The sequence below is a fragment of the Lepus europaeus genome, chromosome 23 (assembly GCF_033115175.1).
Source record: "Lepus europaeus isolate LE1 chromosome 23, mLepTim1.pri, whole genome shotgun sequence".
NCBI lineage: Eukaryota > Metazoa > Chordata > Mammalia > Lagomorpha > Leporidae > Lepus > Lepus europaeus.
In genome coordinates, this window is record NC_084849.1 from 21,443,642 (window position 1) to 21,460,172 (window position 16,531).

General features: G+C 41.7%; 1 protein-coding gene across 3 annotated transcripts in view; it reads right to left on the reverse strand.

Annotated features, from left to right (window-relative positions):
- The window catches only part of TTC28 (tetratricopeptide repeat domain 28), a 695,665-nt gene that overhangs the window by 293,205 nt on the left and 385,929 nt on the right, over positions 1-16,531 (reverse strand). The gene's annotated exons all lie outside the window — the stretch shown is intronic.

A 16,531-nucleotide genomic window follows, 5' to 3' on the forward strand; every position in this document is an offset into this window, starting at 1 on the left:
CCAATATACTTACAAATCTTCACAAATTATATTCATGGGATCTAAAAAAGTTTCAAACTCTTACAACTGCTGTTCAGTTATCTTAACATATAATTTTATGATATTATATTACATATTAATACACACACAGAAGAGGGAGACCACTTTTCACATTTACAAAATGTGCTTATTTACCTTATCTTATTTCATTTTTATAACAACTCTTTGTGGTAATTTAAGATGGGCAACACCATTTAGCATTTCTATTAAGAAACAATCCATAAACAGAATGAATACTCAAAATTATTATGGGTCATTCAGGCTCCTATTAGTTTAAACTGCCAGCAGCTATTAAAATTCAGACCCCAGTAAGACAACAACCTATAAATGCACTTTCATTACTAATTCATAAGATCACTTTCTTTCACTGGACTCAGCCACTGTTTTAATCCTTGATGTGTTTACAGACATTTTTCATTACCCTTTTCAGGTCCCATTTTAGGTGGTTCTTATAATCCAATTGGCAATACACAGCACATTCCAACTAAAAATAACTGTAGCTTACATACATGCAGAAAAGCTATATTAAAGCTACATTGAAACACACACACAAACATGCATACATACATACCAAATATCTGTAAACTTTAATATTTATGGAAGGAAGCAAAAAGATGTCTGTAGTTATTTCAGGTATGGATTGTAAGAAACACAAAAGTCTTAAATCCGTCTCAGTGAAACTTAATGTCCTGCATATTGAAAGCCAAAGTTTACCATTCATTACTTTACTGAGAGAGCAATTGATTCTGCCAAGTAGAGGCACGGAGAAGTATAACTGGCAGCCCCTTGGGAAGGAGGCAAAGTTCAGCATCTAATGCAAACCCTGGTCTCACCTCCACGCACAGCTCTGAGTGAGTGTGCAAGCTTTGCTTCCTCGGCAGGAAAGGAAGGACCAGACCTTCCTCCCACAGTGTGGCTGCCTTTCATCACGAGACTTTTCAAAGAGGTACGACTGAGAAGGCCCAGAAGTCTTTCTCGGTTCTTCCCTATGCCCTTCCAGAATCCCCATTCCCACTGTAGAAGACTGCACCAGTTAAAAGCTGTCATCCCTTCAAGATAGCACAATGAATCGAGCTCTGACAAACCCCTGCTCCAAACTCGGAGAGGGGCTCTTCCAATCTCTGTTCATGCACTATTCATTGCATGTACAAACAGCTGTTGAATAAAAATTAGCTGACTATACTTTTGTGAAAGATATGTCACTACAGAATTCAAGCTGATGATAAAACCTAGATGATGTGTATTGTGAAAGAATAAGGAAAATTCAATTACTCAATAAAATTAGTCACTTTCATTATTAGTCAATGAGAAAAGAATCTTAACAAGAAAACACAATTAAAGACTAACAAAATACAAGAGAAACTCAATATTTTAGACTCATTCACTCCTCCCCTTGCTCCATAAGAGACTGGTAGCAGGGATGGGCGCTTGGTTTGGCCCAGCAGTTAAGACACTCACATCCCATACCAGAGTACAACCAAGGTTCAACCCCGGCTCCAACTCCTGACTCCGGTTTTCTACTGATGAAGACCCTGGGAGGCAGCGGGGTTGGCTCAAGTGTTTAGGTTCCTTCCATCTGCATGTAACACCTGGACTGAGTTCCCAGGTCCCAGTTTCAGTCCAGCCCAGTCAGCAATTGTGAGCATTCATTCAGGAAGCGAACCAGCTTATGGGAGCTCCCTCTCTCTCTCTGTCTCTATGCCCCCACTGTGTGTGTGTGTGTGTGTGTGTGTGAAATTTAAGGAAAAATAAAACATTGTTAGCAACTGGAAACTGTACAATTGAGACACCGTCACTGCTGTTATGACTCCCAGACAAAATCTAAACCACCTAACTAAAAGAGGTATTACCAAGTCTTAGGAGATACAGCAGCCACCACAGGCCCCTCTTCCAAGCGTCTTCGAATCAAAGGTCAAGATGTGCTGAGACTGACCGCTGTTCACCACAGCTTCAAGAAAACAAGTTGGAGCCTATCTGCCCACCACTGTCCACCCCCTGCTCCTGCTGCTAATTTTCTTTTACCACCCCAGGTTTCACGGGAAATCACTTCCCCTGGGAGACAGCACGTTTTGATCAGCTGAGAGAAAGTATGTTCACTGTACGCAGTGCCGAGTTGGGGCAAATGAGGCACTGTTGAATTCTTGGTGCTCAGTAAACCTCGGCTTATATATATTTATACCCTCCAGCTCATGAACCACCACACACACACACATTTGATCACTGGGTATGCTGCAATGGAGAAGGAAGAGCAACACGGCTTAACTTTTTTTTTTTTTTTTGGACAGGCAGAGTTAGTGAGAGAGAGACAGAGAAAAAGGTCTTACTTTTTCCGTTGGTTCACCCCCAAAATGGCCACTGATCAGCTGCACTGATCCGAAGCCAGGAGCCAGGTGCTTCTCCTGGTCTCCCATGTGGGTGCAGAGCCCAAGGACCTGGGCCATCCTCCACTGCACTCCCGGGCCACAGCTGGACTGGAAGAGGAGCAACCGGGACAGAATCCCGTGCCCTGACCGGGACTAGAACCCAGGGTGCCGGAGCTGCAGGCAGAGGATTAGCCTAGTGAGCCGTGGCGCCGGCCATGGCTTAACTATTGAGAACACCTATCCACTGGGAACAATGGCTTTCAGCTGAAACTTTAATGAGGCGGAGACTTGGCAGGGAGCTTTAACACACGGGACTAAAGGTCGGACACCTGGATTTCCAAATATGTCAAAGTTGTTCATCTATTTTGCTTCTTGTTCACTATAAAGCCACAGTGATTGCTCAATGCATGCTACTAAATGACCTCATGAAATAATATAAAGGCAACTGCATTACAAAAATAAATTTCCATTCCTTCTTTCCTTCAGTTAACATTCCTTAAATTTTACACTGCCAGACACTGTGGCATGAATACAAAGAAGCAAAGACAGGACTCATACCCTCAAGGTGCTCACAGTCTAGAAGGGAAGAATATAAAAGCTATAAATGTTCTAACTACGAGCTGTAACTGCTAGCTCCCTAAGTGCTATCTAATGGTAACTAATGCTATCATATTTCAGCAATAACAAAGACTTAACTAATGACCAAAGAATTTACAACCTGTTGTTAAAATTGTTAGTATTATTAGCATTTGCTTTTTATTAAGTGGCCATTCCTTTTACCCAAGGGTATAAAGTAAAAAATAGAGACTGAACATGTGAAACAGTAAATCATTCACCCTGCAAATACCCCTGAAAGCAATGAAGAACCTTTAAGTCTCCTTTTGAACACTCCATTCCTAGTTAACAATCCCAAACCATCACTGAACCCAACAATAATAACCTAACACTCTGTTCTCCTTCGACCCAAATGAGCAAGCTACTACCCTTACAAGTGTGTTGTATATTATAACTTAAAATATATAATGTAATGATATACACAGCATATATTATACACATGCACAATGCATAATCAGTATTTAGTTCAAGAATTTGCAAATAACCTGCCTTTGATTTTGACTTAATCTGTACTTAGAAATGCTATACTTTAATACTACTAACCTGCCTTTGAGTCTGAATTTGAGCTTACATCCCAGGTTCTAGTCCTGGTTGGGGTGCCAGATTCTGTCCCGGTTGCTCCTCTTCCAGTGCAGCTCTCTGCTGTGGCCCGGGAGTGCAGCGGAGGATGGCCCAGGTCCTTGGGCCCTGACTCCTGGCTTCGGATTGGTGCAGCACACCGGCCGCAACACACCGGCCGTAGCGGCCACTTGGGGGGTGAATCAACGGAAAAAGAAAGACCTTTCTCTCTGTCTCTCTCTCTCTCTCTCACTGTCTAACTCTGCCTGTCAAAACAAACAAAAAAAGAATAACTTTCTAATATAATATGACACTGTATCTCCTAGCCAATATGTGCTCTCCACATCATTGCCATCTTTGCTCAACAATCTTTGCAAATCATGTGTTTTACTGTTTTCCTTTATTATTTTATTTTTTAAAATTTTTTTTAAAGATTTATTCATTTATTTGAAAGGCAGAGTTACAAAGAGGCAGAGGCAGAGAGAGAGAGAGAGAGAGGTCTTTTATCTGCTGGTTCACTCCCCAGATGGCCACAACAGCTGGAGCTGTGCCCATCTGAAACCAGGAGCCAGGAGCTTATTCTCAGTCTCCCATGCAGGTGCAGGGACCCAAGGACTTGGGCCATCTTCCACTGCTTTCCCAGGCCACAGCAGAGAGCTGGATCAGAAGTGGAGCTGCCAGTACTCGAACTGGTGCCGATATGGGATGCCAACACTGCAGGCAGTGGCTTTACCCACTGTGCCACAGCGCCGGCCCCATTATTTTATTTTAAAAATGATTTCATGGGCTGGTTTTGTGGCTCAGCAGTTTAAGCCACCGCTTGCAACACCAGCATCCCAAATTGGAGCACTGATTTGAGACCCAGCTACTCCACTTTTGATCCAGCACAGGGAAAATTTGTCGGGAAAGGCAGTGGAGAATGGCCCAAGTCCTTGGATCCTTGTCACCTATGTGGGAGACCTGGATGGAGTTTCTGGTTCCTGGCATTGGCTTGGAAGAAGCTAGGCCATTGCAGTCATTGGGCAGTGATACAGCAGACAGAAGGTTTATCTCTCTCTGTCTCTGTGTATATCTCCCTCTGTATCTGTCACTTTGCCTGTCAAATAATAAATAAAACTTTTTTTAAAAAAATGACAGAAATGAGAGAGCTGGTGCTGTGATGTAGCAGGTAAAGCCGCCGCCTGCAGTGCCAGCATTCCCTATGGGTGCTGATTAGAGTCCTGGATGCTCCACTCCCGATCCACCTCTCTGCTATGGCCTGGGAAAGCAGAAGAAGATGGCCCAAGTCCTTGGTCCCCTGCACCTACATGGGAGACCCAGAAGAAGCTCCTGCTCCTGGCTTCAGATTGGCGCAGCTCTGGCCATTGAGGCCAATTGGGGAGTGAACCAGCAGATGGAAGGCCTCTTTCTCGTTCTCTCTCTCCTCCTCCTCCTCTCTCTCTCTCTCTCTGCCTCTCCTCCTCTCTCTGTGTAATTCTGACTTTCAAATAAATAAATAAATCTTTAAAAAAGACAGAAATGGGGCTGGTGCTGTGGTGTAGTGGGTTAAAGCCCCAGCCTGCAGCGCCAGCATCCCATGTGGCACTGAGTCCCAGCTGCTCCACTTCTGGTCCAGTTCCTTGCTAATGTGTCTGGGAATGCAGCAGAGGATGGTCCAAGTGCTCGGGCCCCTGCACACACATGGAAGACCAGGAAGAAGCTCCTGACTCCTGGCTTCAGATCGGCTTAGCTCAGGCCATTGCGGCCATTTGGGGAGTAAACCAGCAGATGGAAGACCTCTCTGTATCTCTGTCTCTACCTCTCTCTGTATCTATCATTCAAATAAATAAAATAAATCTTAAAAAAATGAGAGAAATGGAGAAAACAGAAATGGTTCTAATTCTAAAAAGCAGCAGCAGGAATGGACATTTGGCCTAGCAGCTGAGATGTGGTCAGGATGCCTGCATCCTACATCAGAGTACCTGGGTTTGATACAAAGTTCTGGCTCCTGATTCTAGGTTCTTTGCTAATGCAGACCCTGGGAGGCAGCAGTGATGGATCAAGTCATTGGTTCCCTGCCTAAGCAGCAGCAGTGATTTATAATTTAACACAACTGGGTCAAAAATGAAAATGACTGCAGGGTGTCAAACCCGATCTTTAACATCCTTGTATGTACACAAAACAACCATGTCTATTAAGAAAAGATGAAATTAGATAATATATTTTAAACAAACTTAAAAAGAAAGACATGATTTGAGATTTCATTTTTTAGTTATCTGAGAATTAACACTCCTCACTTGCACATGTCAGTCTTTTGTCTGATATTTGCATAGTTGATATTTGATGTTCATACAACTTTTCAGGAATGTACTTCACGAGTAGATGAAAGTCTGCTTGTATTACTCGAAATAGACATCAAGCATATGAGCAAAATGTAAACACACATACCACCTACAGTAAAAGTTACTGTATTCTATATACTATACATGTGTCTCTTCCTTCACACATAAAAATGAAGGAACAGGACCCATGTCCTCAATAGGTTTTCTCTTTTTTTTTTGGTCAGGCAGAGTGGACAGTGAGAGAGAGAGACAGAAACAGAGAGAAAGGTCTTCCTTTGCCGTTGGTTCACCCTCCAATTGCCGCCGTGGCCGGTGTGTGCGGCAGGCGCATCGCGCTGATCCAAAGCCAGGAGCCAGGTGCTTCTCCTGGTCTCCCATGGGGTGCAGGGCCCAAGCACTTGGGCCATCCTCCACTGCACTCCCGGGCCATAGCAGAGAGCTGGACTGGAAGAGGGGCAACTTGGACAGAATCTGGCGCTCCAACCGGGACTAGAACCCGGGGTGCTGGCGCCACAGGCGGAGGATTAGCGGCGCCGGTCCTCAATAGGTTTTCATCCTCACATCAGCTAGGCATCTCATGGATACATACATGTGATTGGTTTTGCTATATATTTGTTTCATTCAGGACAAGGAAGAAGTTACCCAGAACATTTCTGCCCAACACAATTTTGTGTGAAGACAGGAACATTCTGTATACTGTCTCACAGCAGCAGACTCTAGCTTGTGACATGTGGTTACTGAGCACTTGAAATGTGGCCAGCGGAACTAAGAACCTAAACTTTAAATTTTATTTACTAAATTTACTTTTTTAAAAATTTATTTTTTGTTTATTTGAAAGGCACAGTTACAGAGGAGGGGAGCGAAAGAGAGAGAGAGAGCGAGAGAGAGAGAGAGAGAGAGATCTTCCATCTACTGGTTCACTCTCCAAAAGGCTGCCATGATTAGGGCTGGGCCAGGCTGAAGCCAGGAGCTTCTTCTGTGTCTCCCATGTGGGTGCAGGGACCCGAGCACTTGAGCCATCTTCTGTGCTTTCCTAAGTGCATAAGCAGGGAACTGGACTGGAAGTGGGCGTCCAGGACTTCAACAGGCACCCCCAGGAGATGCCGGCATCAGAGGCTTTACCCACAAAGCCATAACACAGGCCCCTATTCACTAAATTTAAAGAGCTACAGCGGCTCGTATCTATTTTATCAGCCAATATAATTGTAGAGCTTGGACTTCCTCTAACAATAACCCCAGGAACACAAACCTAAATGGAAGAAACTCAAAGGCCAAATACTAAACAAGCGAAATAACTACAAAACCTCTGCCCTGAAGCCCTGTGTGAGAGAGAAAGAAGGCCTCTGGGGCCGACAGGAGACTCCTGTTCTAGGTGTTTTCTAGCTATGTGCCTTTGACCAGGCCATAAAACTCCACCAAACTTCACAGTCCACTTGCACTTACAGAGTGATAAGGGTGACCTTGGAAGGTTGTAGTGATGTTTGCTCATTGACCTGAAATAACAAAGCACAGAGTGGGCACTTCAAAAAAAAAATATATATATATATGTATATATATAAACAGGACTGAGTCTCTCACAGTGTCACTCTCAAAAATTAATGACTACAATTATCACCGGAGTCACTGAGGAAGCAGTTAACTTACAATTGTCATCTTTTGTTTTGGAAAAGTCTATGAAGTAGGTTATATATTTGAGGAGAGTTTTTTAATAAAAAATATTTTTAAAATGTTTATACTTTGGCAGTTGTTTGGGTTTACGTAATAAGTTCATTATTTGGGATAAACATTAAATATGGGCTAAATAAAGTCCTTTGGCCTGGAGGGAAAAGGAGAATGAGGCAGAAGAAAAGGGAAGACCGGGGCCAGTGTTGCCGCACAGCAGGTAAAGCCAGCACCTCTGACGCCAGCATCCATATGGGTGCCAGTTCGAGTCCTGGCTGCTCTGTTTCTGATCCAGTTCCATGCTGATGCATCTGGGAGGGCAGCGGAGGATGGCCCAAGTGCTTGGGTTCCTGCCACCCATGTGGGAGATCTGGAGGAAGCTCCTAGCTCCTGGCTTCAGCCTGGACCTGTCTCAGCCATTGTGGCCACTTGGGGAGTGAACCAGCAAATGCAAGGTCTCTCTCTCTCTCTCTCTCTCTCTCTCTGTAATTCTGACTTTCAAATAAATAAATAAATCTTTAACAGAAAATGGAAGACCAAAAATCTATTTGTAGAATAGAATTAATGAAAAAAAATGAAACCCTCCTTCCTTTCAGAGACTTTATGATATGTTGATTATTAACATTATAACAGGCTTTTCTGAGGCCCAACTCTGACACCTATTTTAGCATCAAAAAGAGCCCTGTCATATCAGTTCCGCCACTGTAAGTCATCTAATATACATGGATTTTTTTTTTTTTTTTTTTTTACTTTTGAAATCTTCTCTAAATTACATTTGTTGAACAGCTACACTGTGCCAGCTATTTTGCTAGGTGCTTTCCGGTTTACCATTAACTCTCAAAATACCAAGCAAGAAGTTCTTATGATGACCATTGCACAAAAGTCATGGTTACAAAACTTAAGTAAAATCATACAGCTACAAAGTAAAACAAACCTCTGAATAGTCTTTTTACTATTCCATTACCTTTCATTAAAAAAAGATTTGAAAGGCAGAGCAACAGAGAGAGAGAGAGAGAGAGAGAGAGAGAGATTGATTTTCCATTCAATGTTTCAATACCCAAATAGCCACAACAGCGAGGTCTGGGCCAGGCTGAAGCTAGAACTCCATCCTGGTCTCAGGGGCGAGCAGTTGGGCCATGCTCCACTGCCTTCCCAGGTAAATTAGCAGGAAGCTGGACTGGAAGTGGAGCAGCTGGGACTGGAATCAGAACTCAGTGTGGGATGCCGGTATTTAAGTGGCAGCTTAACCCACTGTATCACAAAACTGTCCCCTCCATACTACCTCTTTGATTAGAAAAAAAATTTAATGGTGCGCAATTAGCCTCCAAATCAGCTTTTTGTCTGGGAATTTTGTATGTGTGAAATTCAACCTATGGAAGCAGAAATGAAGAAAAATTAGAAATGACATAGAAAATTCATGAACATGAATATTTAATCTCTATTCCATTAGCAATTGTTGATTGTAAAACAATTTTTAATGAATTGGATGGAGGAAAAATTCATTTCATTAACCTTTCCTATAAATGTATTATTATTGAACCAAACAGGCCACTGTACTTGCAGCTCAGTTCGATGTTAATTAGATTACAGGCATAAAGCTTTAAATCAAAGAGAAACAAAAGGCGCCACCAGCAAGCCTCCCAGCAAGGCTTGTTTGTTTGCTGGCTAAAATGGATTTTTACCTGCAATACAATTTGCTATGCTTCTTTTATCTTCTGATGCTTTCAAGTGAAATTTTCTCTTGCTTTTATTTGTTGATAGTTTTTGTTAAAAATAAAACAAAACACATTCTTCACCTGGGACTCTCTTTTACCTGCTCAACTGGGAGTAATCACCCCTTCTTCAGAAAAACACACTTCTATTTTTTACTGTTTTTTTTTTCCAACTACTGTGTCTTATTGTACACTCAAAGCACATGCAAGAAACTGGGTGCTATTTTAGAAAACATCATTATTTAGTTTGGAACCCACAGCCAGCGGCCTAAATTGCCTAAACATAATGTTCTAACCAAATCTGCAGCTGGGGAATTGTTTTTCTCTCCAGCGTTGGCTTTTGCACATTTAGAATCTATTTCTTAGGGAAATGTGCTCTCAATATTGATTATTTCATATCATGTCAGCTAGTTCTTTTTGCAAAATTAATTTTAAACTAATAGTATGAAAACTGACAAGGTAACACATTTATAAGACAATTATATTTTAAAAGTGATTTAGAAATTCAATAAGAAGTTGAAGAAAAGAAGAAATACGAACCAGGAGTTTAATAACTAGGTAGGTGTCATTTTCTAGCACTGGAGGAATTCCCAAAGTTACAGTTTATGTAAGATTATAAAATGTGTGTACCATCATCTGGAGTTTCTCTTCTAAGCTTTAAAAATAAACAACAAACTAAGTTTGAAGTCCCCTAGAGCAGTAGTTCTGAACTTGCCATATCTTGTGCTTTGTCTATGGGTGTGGCACAGGAAGTGTATAAACGCACACCAAGAAGAAAACCAGGGAATGTCCTGAACATTCTCCAAGAAGTCATCTGGCGACAGCGTGAATTCTATAGCCTCCCTGACCAATCTACCTCCCACCCAGGAACAACGAGAACATGGGCTTTCACACACATAGCCTGTCCCAGGGAATGTCGAAAGACCAGAAGCAACATGGGAAGAACTGATAGTGGGCAGGAAGAATGCTGCAGTAGGACACTCCCTGAAGCCAGCAATGGGAGAATTAAAGCAGCCTGAGCACGCACTAACTGTTCAAAAAGCCAAGTGGCATTGTGCCCACCACAACACTGCTATAGCCAGACCATTCCAGATCGATGGGAATCCACTCCTTCCAGAAAGCAGTCTGTGAAAATTATTACTGTAAACATCCACACACTGGGACAGAAGATCTCTGCATACAGCTTCCATGGGCAGATGCAGTTCCACCGTTAACTTACTTCTTTACTCTTCCTGGCTATCAACTCTTGCTTTTCTCTTCAAATTATAATTCAAATGGCAATCCATAGCATTACACCAGGGAGAAGGGCAAAGTCGTACAAAACATGAGATATCCCCTAAAATATCAAAGGTTTTTTGAAGGTTTTAGGGAGAGAATTTTTTTTCTAATTAATAAACTTTATTTTTAAGCAGTTTCAGATTCATAGAAAAACTGAGCTGAAAATACAACATTCTCATAAATCCTTTGTCCCCACATACATATAATCTCTTCAACTATCCCACAACATAGTGATACATTTGTTATAAAGCTACATTTGTTATAAACTACAGAGAATATATGTACATATATATACACACACATATATATGTACATTTTTTTATTCTTTTTTTTTTTTGACAGGTAGAGTTATAGACAATGAGAGAGAGACAGAAAGAAAGGTCTTCCTTCTGTTGGTTCACTCTCCAAATGGCCACAATGGCCGGTGCTGTGCTGATCCAAAGCCAGGAGCCAGATGCTTCTCCCTGGTCTCCCATGCGGGTGCAGGGCTCAAGCACCTGGGCCATCCTCCACTGCCTCCCCCCGCCACAGCAGAGAGCTGGACTGGAAGAGGAGCAACTGGGACTAGAACTGGTGCCCATATGGGATGCCGGCACCACAGATAGAGGATTAACCAAGTGAGTCACAGTGCCGGCTCCAATGTACATATATTTTTAAAGGCAGAATGAGAGAGAGAGAGAAAGAGAGAGAAATCTCTTCTATCTGCTGGTTTACCCACCAAGTGTGCAAGATAGTTGGAAGTAGGCTAGGCTGAAGCCAGGATTCAAGAACTCATTCCGGGACTCCCACATGGATATCAGGGACCCAAGTATTTGGGCCATCACCTGCTGCCTCCCAGGGTACACATTAGCAGGAAGCTGAACCAGAAGCAGGGAAAAGAATTGAACCTAGGATCTCAAACATGGGATGCAGGCTCTCCAAATGGCATCTTAACTGCTGTACCACAACACCTACCCCTGGAGAAATATTCTTGTATAAAAATTTGATACCAAAGAATGAAGGATTCATATCATTTTTTAAAAGACAAAATATAAAACCTGAAGCCTAAAAGACCCATAGGACATCATGGATACTTAAAAAGAATTCCAGAAGGAGAGCAGAGAGAGAAATGAGTGAGAATATTTGAAGAAATAATGGCCAAAAAGTTCCAAAATTTGATAACAGGCATAAAATCATATATCCAAAAAACGCAACAAATCCAAGAATCAAATTGTGAAAATATAAAACAGAATCTTGAAAGTAGCAAAAGAAAAGCAAGTTGTTGTATATAAGGTTATCTTTAGTAAGACTGACTGCAGATTTTTCAACAGAAAGAATAGATGCTGGAAGGGAGTGAGATGATGTCTTTTTCAATTGTACAAGGACAAATCTTTATAACAATGGATTCATACATATACAAAACACCAAAGTATGGGCAACAAAAGAAAAAATAATACATAAGTTTCCCTTCATCAAGATTCAAAATATTAAAGGATATTGTCAGGAAAATGAAAAGAATACATTGAATGGGAAAAATATCAATAAATCACATATCTAATAAGAGTCTAATATTCAGAATACATAAAGAACTTTTACAACTCAACAACAAAAAGAAAAACAACTCAATTTAAAATGAGCAATAGATTTGAACAGACATTTCTCCAAAGAAGGCATACAAATGGTCAACAATAGTATATTTGTTTCACATTATTAGCCATTAGGAAAGTGCAAATCAAAATTTCAGTGAGATACCATTCCACATCTACTAGAATGGCTACAATGAAATTTTTCTCTAAGTAAAAAATGACAAAGTGTTGGTGAGGATATGGAGAAATCGAAACCCTTGTGCATTATTAAGAACATAAAATGGGCTGGCGCTGTGGCTCACTTGGCTAATCCTCTGTCTGCGGTGCCAGCACCCTGGGTTCTAGTCCCGGTTGGGGTGCCGGGTACTAGTCCCGGTTGCTTCTCTTCCAGTCCAGCTCTCTGCTGTGGCCTGGGAGGGCAGTGGAGGATGGCCCAAAGTGCCTGGGTCCCTGCACCCGCATGGGAGACCGGGAGGAAATACCCGGCTCCTGGCTTCGGATCGGCACAGTGTCAGCCAAAGCGGCCATTAGGGGAGTGAACCAACGGAAGGAAGACCTTTCTCTCTCTCTCTCTCTCTCTCTCTGTCTATAACTCTCTCTCTGTCTAACTCTGCCTGGCCAAAAAAAAAAAAAAAAAAAAAAAGTACATAAAATGTTTTAGCAAGCATAGAAAACAATGTAGCAGTTCCTTATAAAGTTACACATAGAATTACCATATAACCCAGCAATTTCACTCCCAGTATATTCCCAAAAGAATTAAAAACAGAAAATCACATACTTCCCTTTTAAAAGATTTATTTATTTATTTTGAAAGAGCTACAGAGACAGGGAGAGACATACAGAGAAAGAGAGATCTTCCATCTGCCAGTTCACTCCCCAGATGGCCACAATAGCCAGGGCTGGACCAGATGGAAGCTAGGAGCTTCATCTGAGTCTCCCACCTGGTAGCAAAGGCCCAAACACTTGGGTCATCTTCCACTGCTTTTTCCAGGCCATTAGCAGAAGAGCTGAATCAGAAGTGGAGCAGCTGGAACACAAACCAGCAGTATACGGGATGCCTGTGTTGCAGGAAGCAATTTTACTTGCTACACCAAATGCCAGCACCAAATATTTTTCCATGTCTGTTCAAATAAGCACTCTTCACATAGCCAAATGGTGGAAATAATTCAAATATCTACTAATGACCGAAAGGATAAATAAAATCTGGTACATACATATAATGAAATATTACTTAATCTATATAGAAAACAGTGAAATAGTGAGACATGCTGTAATACAGATAAAGCTCAAAAACATATTAAGTGAGGCAGGCACCGCGGCTCAATAGGCTAATCCTCCGCCTTGCGGCGCCGGTACACCGGGTTCTAGTCCCGGTCGGGGTGCTGGATTCTGTCCCGGTTGCCCCTCTTCCAGGCCAGCTCTCTGCTGTGGCCAGGGAGTGCAGTGGTGCTTGGGCCCTGCACCCCATAGGAGACCAGGAGAAGCACCTGGCTCCTGCCATCGGATCAGCTCGGTGTGCTGGCTGCAGCGCGCTGGCCGTGGCGGCCATTGGAGGGTGAACCAACGGCAAAAGGAAGACCTTTCTCTCTGTCTCTCTCTCTCACTGTCCACTCTGCCTGTCAAAAAAAAAAAAAAAAAAAAAAAACCAAAAAAAAAATTTTAAGTGAAAGAAGCCAGGCAGTAAAGTTCACATGTAATATTCTGATTTTATGAACCATCCAGAATAGGTACATATATAGGGACAGAAAGCTGATTGGTGGTTGCCAGGAGTAGGTAGACAAGGTTATTGACTGTTCAGTGGGGCTGGTGATAAAAATGTCCTGAAACTAGATAGAAGTAGTAGCTGTATAACACTGTGACTATATTGAATATCATTGCATTGTTCACTTTAAGATGGTTGATTTTATGTATGCATTTCATCTCATTAAGAAAATGATCAAAAGATGACATTGAAAGCACACTCCAGAAAGGAAATTTGATAAATTAGACTTCCTCAAAATTAAAAACGTTTGCTCTATGAAAGATATTCAGAGAATAAAATGTCAAGGTACAGACCAAAAGAAATATTTGCAAAACACATATTTGAAAGAGGATATGTATCTACTATACACAAAGAATCCTGAAAACCTAACAGTTAAAAAACAAAGATTTCAATTTAAAAATGGGCAACAGATTTGAACAGAGAGAGTATTGAGATGGATACTAAACACATGAAAAGATGTTCAATATCAATAACCATTAAAGTCATGTAAATTTAAAAACCACAATGAAACGCCATTAAAAACTTATTCGAAGGGACTCGGGTGGCCTAGTGGGTAAAGCCACCACCTGTGATATCAGCACCTCATAGGGGCACCAGTTCATGTCCCAGCTGCTCAGCTTCTGATCCGACTCCCTGCTGATGGCTTTGGAAAGGCAGTGGAGGGTGGTCCAAGGGCTTGGGCTCCTGCCACCCACATGGGAGACCCAAATGAAGATCCTGGCCCCTGTCTTCAGCCTGGCCCAGTGTGACCATCTGGGGAGTGAATCAGGGGATGAAGATTTCTCTCTCTGTCTCTCCTTCTCGCTCTGTAACTAAGACTTTAAAATAAATAAAGAAATCTTAAAAATAAAACACTTCAAATCAGAGGGAGAGAGAGTTCGGCAGTTTCTTACAAAATAAAAGTTAGACTCACCAAAGTAAAACTTAGACTCATCATATGACCTAGAAATTCTACTTCTATGTATTTATCCTAGAGGAATACAACTTCTGTTCACACAAAACCTGTATGTGAAGGTTTATTATTATTTTTATTACTGATTTCCCCAAACCGTGAACAACCCCAAGGCAGACAGACACGTTGCGATGATACATCTATACAACGGAACAGTACTCAGTCACCAAGAAGGAACAAACGGTGCTGTGCTGCATGCAACCGCACAGGCAGGTGCTCAGTTAGGTAATGCACCGTTCTGGGTGCAGTGGGAGAGTTTGCACCACCCCTTCCTAGCCTGCCAAGTGCCCTGGGGTGACGCTCTATACCACAGACTGCATAATTCTAGTTTTATGAAACTTTGGAAAAGACAAAGGTATAAAATCAGTGATTGCTGGGGTTTAAAGGTGGAGGAAAATTGACTACAAAGGGGCAGGATGAGGGAGCTGCTCTACTTCTGAATTCTAGGGGTGGTTAAATGAACCTATACATGCTACAATTCAACGCACTACACACACATCAGTTTAACTGGAAAGGTTTGATAAATAGTGATGACAGGTGAACCACTTTGTAAACTTAATTAATGCCACTGAATTGTACACATAAAAATAGTGAAAGTGTGAATTTTACATATTCAGTTCATCCCAGCACTGACATGTGAATCTGTTATTTTCTCTTTTTAAAAAATGTTTATTTACTTATGGGAGGGAGGGCACGTAGTGGAGGGAGGGTGTGCACTCCTCTGCCGGCTCACTTCCCAAATGCCCACAGGCTGGGCCTGAGCAGGGAGGACGCCAGAAGCCAGGCACTCAGGCCAGGTCTCCCACGTGGGTGGCAGGAACCCGTTTCCCTGAGTCACCATGTGCTGCCTCACAGGGCCTGGGTGAGCAGGAAGCTGGTGTCTGGAGACAGAGCCTGGAATCAAACCCAGGTAGCCCATTTGGGATACACTGATCTTAACTAGTATCTGAACAATCAGGTTAAACGCCCACCCATGAGCTTGTTATTTTCAGTAAATGAGGCAGCTGAAATGAGAATCCTTATTACAATTAAAGATTAAGAACAAAAGACAGGTACCTTTTACTCGTATTTTGCCAGAAGAAAGCACTGACAGTTCTATGACAAGGTTAAGTTGTCTGCTAAAACTTCATGAGCTGATTTCTCTACAAGTCTGCTTTAAATTTTTATTTTTCAAGTCTGATTTTGGTTACTCGAAGTTGGCCTATTTGCTAACTTCTCCAAAGTGGGTCAAACCACACCCAAATCAAACAAAGGGATAAATCTATAGAAATCAAATTCAGGTGGATGATTTTTTTTAAAAGTATTTTTTAAAGGTAAAACTATGCTTTGGACATCTCAACAAAAAGCATTTGCACACAAATGCACATATAGCAAGCCCAGTGTGAAATGAAAATACATAAAAATAAAATATGCCTTATATAAAACAAATGACCAAAATAACTGTGGGAGAGAAGAGTTGTTTACATTGGTATTTATATAAATATGTATCACTTAAAAAGCCAAAATATTACATTGTGAGATTATTATGTATACATATGGATAGGTATATGTATAGTCAATCTCATTATTTAAAGATTCTCTGTTAATTCTCCTAACTACTACAATTTATTTGGAAACCCAAAATCAATTGAGTTGTGGGACCCACACCTTCCCATACTGTAAACAAGCATCCTCCGTGCGGGTGATTTCACTGTCTAAAATAGC